We start from the raw sequence: 5,359 nt of genomic DNA, 5'->3' as shown, positions 1-5,359 counted from the left end.
CTCTCTCTCTCTCTCTCTCTCTCTCTCTCTCTCTCTCTTCTTCCCTCTTCCCAACTTTCAATCCCCACCATCCACTTCATAATTAAGAAGGACGTCATGATCAAGCATTGCTGAACTCGATCCCCGAATCCTCCATATTTTCCTTTGTTTGGTCATTGTTGCCCTGGAACTTGCTAAAATGGAAAAAGAGTGCTCGCATAGCTAGGGATCAGAAATGTACGTGGTTCACTATCACGAAGCATCAACGGCTATAACAGCATACATATATTTTTTTGATCCAGACTATAACAGCATATTTTTGTCAATCACGTACGCAACTCCAGGAAAATTAACCAGAAAAGCTTCCATTTGTACCCAAAAAAAATAAAATTGTACATAACATAATCGATCAAAAGCATATTTTTGATTTGAGGTCATTTTTGCTGAGACTTAATTATACGTATAAGCCAATAAGGTTTAGGCACTATCACCTGTACGTTTATGTTACTAGTGTTATGATGCCCTAATTTAGTTTAGGTTTCCCTGACATATATTGCAGATATTTCATTATGCAGGAAAAGCTTTGCAGCATGCTCAGAGAAGTACTAAAGAACGAGCCCAACGTGAATGTTGTACGTTAAACTTGAAAATTCAGGGACAGTTGTATCCAGGAATGTAAAATATCGTCAAAAATCCAGGAGTCATATGTGATAAGGGTATGTAATTATGTATATTACTGTTGGAAAAACCCTAACAAACAAAACCAATAATGACCAATTAATGTATCAACAGCTAATTAATTCCCCTAATTACCAGGTAAAGCTAAACTCCCAGAAGCAATAACATTGTAGAGTATGGTGAATTGGTGATCCCCTAAATCAAGAGTATAGTGCTCATAGAACAGGTGAGCTTCGATAAATACAAATATTAAGAAATTCAAAAGCCAAAACACATTTTCCATTTTAGGTCATATATGCAGAGATCAGATTACTGGGAAGGACTGAGAAATGATATATACAAATTTTCACTGCTCTGTGGATCAGCAACACGCTACTGCTATTTTGTCATTGCTACTTTGTCTTTTTACATACCCAAAATACTAAACAACCCCTAGCTCAAACCCTAAAAACTAGCCTTCATTTCTCTCTCTCTCTAAAACTTTGCTGTGTTGCTCACTGTTCATTACACTCTCTCCAGAGACTAGAAAACCTCTCTCCAGAAACATTCAAGGATTCCTGATCGAAGTTGCAAGGTATGAAAATTTGTGTTCTAATAGTTTAAAATGTTGCTTTTAAAGAAATGCTTTTTGATCTTGAAACTGAAATGCAATTTTTGCTTTGGTTGATGAATCGGATTTGCTTTGTTCATATATATTCTAGATGTTGAGTCTCAAAATCATCAAAATCTTTATATTCTAGATTTTCTCACTGTTTTCAACATGTCCACCTTCAACATAACGGTTCCTCTTATTCTTGAGACCACCCTTTCTCTGCTTGTTGAACTTGCCATAAACACTCTTATAAATCAATTCCTTAACACTCTAGCTTCATAAGTGACATATGGCTCAACCCTGTTTAAGCATGTTAATCGTTCATTAACAGATCTATTTTCTATCTCTACCAAAAAAAAAAAAACAGATTTATTTTCTATATTTGAAAGTTGAAACCAGTTTGCAAGGTCCCGAAACTACACATCTCTCTCTAATGTTTTTTGTGAAACCAGTAAGCTTTTGCTTTGCATCATTAGCTAGTTTCCAGAAAATCTTTAACATCATAACAAGTCTTCATCCTTAAAGATAAAAGGGAAAATTTGTTCAACTCCATAGATGAAAAATCTCAGATTCTTCCCTCTTGAAATGGTTCAATGCCTTGTATTATGACAGTACAAAAATTGATGTAACAGGAATGGAAGGAGGAGACTTGGAAGGAGGAAACTTGAACATGGTTCAAGATCCAGCTGCTCATGTACCTGCTGTACATGTACCTGATTTGAAAGGTACCATAAATTTAAGAGTCATGCAAGAAAGTTTGAAAAATGTGTTTGTGTTACTCGATTTTCCATAACTATTCACTCTGGTTGTTTACCTATTATGTTCTTAATCTCCAGAGTCTTATTATATATGTATTTGATATTGACCGGTTATCTTCTTTCTAAAAACTGTACAAATTGGTTTGTTGTTTGAACTTGGTGTCTTCATGAAAGTTAGAGTAGAGACCTTAATGATTGTTTCAGAACTGAAATCTCTTGAAAATAAGTTTTCTAGAATTAGTTATGATTTTTCAAAGTTACAGCTCAGTTGCATATTTTTCTGAAAGCCTCAAATTATACTTTGGTTTGTATTTCTATCCTATTTTTATTTTCCAGTCACACCTACAACTTAAGAGAAAAAAAAGTTGGGGTGTGACAAAATGGTGTCAGAGCTTAGGGATTAGATTCCTAGGATTGGTTAGAGTGTAAGACTAGTTGCAACTCTAAATTTTGTGTAACCTTTATGTAGAAAAAAAAATTCTGGAAATTTTTGAGTTTGATTACTTTCTATTTTGCTGATATGGTCTAAGAGTGTCTCTGAATACAATTCACTTTCATGATTATCAAGTTGTAGTTTGATTTTTGTGCTCATTGTTATTCACTTCCTGTTGAAGGTTATTTGACATGGCTTTTTATTTCAGTAGCTCTATATGTATCACTTGCTATAGTGGTTTTCATAGATTTCAGAAGCACCTTATTGACATGGTTCAGTAGCTTTGTCTAGCTTCCTTTATGCAGGAGTCTTGTTTACTTGCCTTTGTATTCTCCTCTTTGTTGTTCCTAAGTTGTTTAGTACTTATATGATTGTTTTAATGTCCTATGTGAAAATTTTGCTCTGATTTGGTTTTTCTTAATTATTTCCTCCATGTATTCATAGAAGTTACAGAAAAGAGAGTCATCTCTCAAACAAGGCAACAAGACTAAAACATGTCTAGATTTCATCTCTATTATTTGATCCATTTTTGTTGTCTCTGGTTTTTGCTGGAAAAAAAAGGGTTGATGAGTGACATGGTTGGACTAGTATTTGCAGTGTTATAGGCTATCACATATATGCTTTGATTGTATTGATGATTTCACAATCAACTATTGTCTATAGGGAGAGAACCAGTATGACAAGTATCTTTTATTCTGAGATTCTGCATCAGTCAGCTTTCGTCTGAAAACAGTACAATTTAATTTGGAATTTGAAGTTGGTTTCTTCATGAGATTTGTAATCTTATATGAGACGATATCTTTCTCTGCAACTAACTTAATCATAGTAGATTTACTTAAATATATCCCTAGTTATGAATCAATAAGGATTCCTTCCTTACAAGGACCTTCAATTCATCTATATATAATCCTCCATCTCAACGCCATGAGAAGCATGAGAAGTTAGATAGCTAGGGTTTTCGTCGATCGTTTTCAAAGATTGGAGCGAACTCGTGCAACGAGTAATAAAGCTTCTTGTCTATCCATAATCATGGCCCTCTATAAACTTATTTGCGATGTTAAACACCCTGTTGTTTATCATTACAGTCGACTACTCTTCTTATTCCAAAGACAAAAAGCACGTCTGAAATAATCACCAAGAAGTGTATATGATGGATATGCATGCTGAAACTACTTCCCCATTTGTTTCGGAATTCCCTCGTGAAGTAATCAAGCACACCATTACTGATCACCAGGTTGCGGATCAAAATATAGAAAACCGAGAAAACAGTCCAACTGTGCTTGAAGACGAGCATGAAGAAAACCCTAGTGTTGATGAAATTGTTGTCCAAGAAAAGAGGAAAGTCGAGGTACAGTCAAAAGGTGGTAACACAAAAATATGTATTCAAGCAGAAGCTTACAAGTCGGAGGTGATGAAAAGAATGGCGATCGACGAGAGCAAGAGCAATATTATGAGGTTGGAGACAGTACTGGAGAAGCACGAAGAAACTCAAGTACGTACTCCGAAAAAAAAAAGAATTGTCAGATGAAGAACTTGAGTAGGAGAATTCAACTTTTAAGGAACAAATCAGGCATACCATGGAAGAAGATCGATGTAACGAATTCCCAACCATGTCAGAAGAAGAACTGAGTAGGAAATTCCAAGCAGGAGGATAAATAGCCCAGCTAGCTTCCAACAATAGTGTGATCGATGTCTAGTATGTGCTTCAACTGCTGCTGCAAAATTAGATTATTCACGCCCGTTATGTGTAATCTCCACAGTACGAAATCTAACTAGATTATGAATCCGCCAAGGAACTTGAACTACTTTATTATTCAAACTATCAATTAATATATCTCTTTGAACTTGAAAACATATATGGCAATGGGTTCTGCAGACAGAATATTGAGCCTACCTAATCGTTATGAGAGAGGCTAAATTAAAATAGGTCTACCATGAGAATCACGTTTAATAAAACCTGAAGAAGGAGCGAGGAGCTAGCTAGCATGCCATTTGATACATATAAGATAGAGGGAGTCGAACTTGGTATGATAGTTGAGTTTAAGTCAGACAAATAACTAGTGAACAATGTACAGGCAGCAAACTACATGAAATTGATTATGAAGCAACATATATATGGCCCCCTAGCCTTAATCTTTCAAAACAAAAATTAAAAAAATCTCTGAAATTTAAACTAGAAATACACTAAATCACGCCGTCTGTGGGAATCGAACCCACGACCACGTGGTTAAAAGCCACGCGCTCTACCAGCTGAGCTAAGACGGCTATATTACCTAGTTATTTCAATAGCTGTACAAATCATCTCAAGAACAAGACTAAAGAATCTGAAACTTGTACTTCTCAGCAAAGTGGGGTAATACAGGATCTAACTTGCTAACCTATATATGTACGTTGAAAGAGTGAGTTATATTATCTGGCTCCTATTGGATGCTTTGGTAAGTTGATGATTTGAATTGCATCAAACGGGCATGCATGTGTACAACATATCATATGGTAAGAATGAAAGTAATATATATTGCCTCCCATATGCATCCAATAATATATACAACTAGCTCGATTATATATATAACAACTAGGATCAAGCAAACCAACCTCTATACTTGACATAATGATACCACAACCAAAGCAGCTAGCGCTTCTTTCCAAGATGACAGCGGTCCGGGATGCAGGTTGAAATTTATACATGGAACGTTAAGTGTGTAGGCCCGGATCTGAGATTTTGAGGCATGAGTCGAACTCTCGAAGTTGGGCCTCTAATTTTTTTTTTAATACAAAATAACATATAACATCCAAAAGTATTTAATTTATAATTAATAATATATGTTTATATAATTCAGTCAATTGCCTTTGGGTCCCTCATCACGTGTAATTCTTCTTATTTTAGAATATTTGTTTTTAATTCATGTCAGATGTCTTCAA

General features: G+C 35.2%; 1 non-coding gene across 1 annotated transcript; it reads right to left on the bottom strand.

Moving 5' to 3' along the window:
- Positions 1-4,632: 4,632 nt before the first annotated feature.
- Positions 4,633-4,705, bottom strand: TRNAK-UUU. The gene has a single exon. It is a non-coding gene; the product is annotated as a tRNA-Lys (tRNA).
- Between the last annotated feature and the right edge of the window lie 654 nt (positions 4,706-5,359).

The sequence above is a fragment of the Fragaria vesca genome, linkage group LG6, assembly GCF_000184155.1.
Source record: "Fragaria vesca subsp. vesca linkage group LG6, FraVesHawaii_1.0, whole genome shotgun sequence".
Classification (NCBI taxonomy): Eukaryota; Viridiplantae; Streptophyta; class Magnoliopsida; order Rosales; family Rosaceae; genus Fragaria; species Fragaria vesca.
This window is presented reverse-complemented; position numbering and strand designations above follow the sequence as displayed.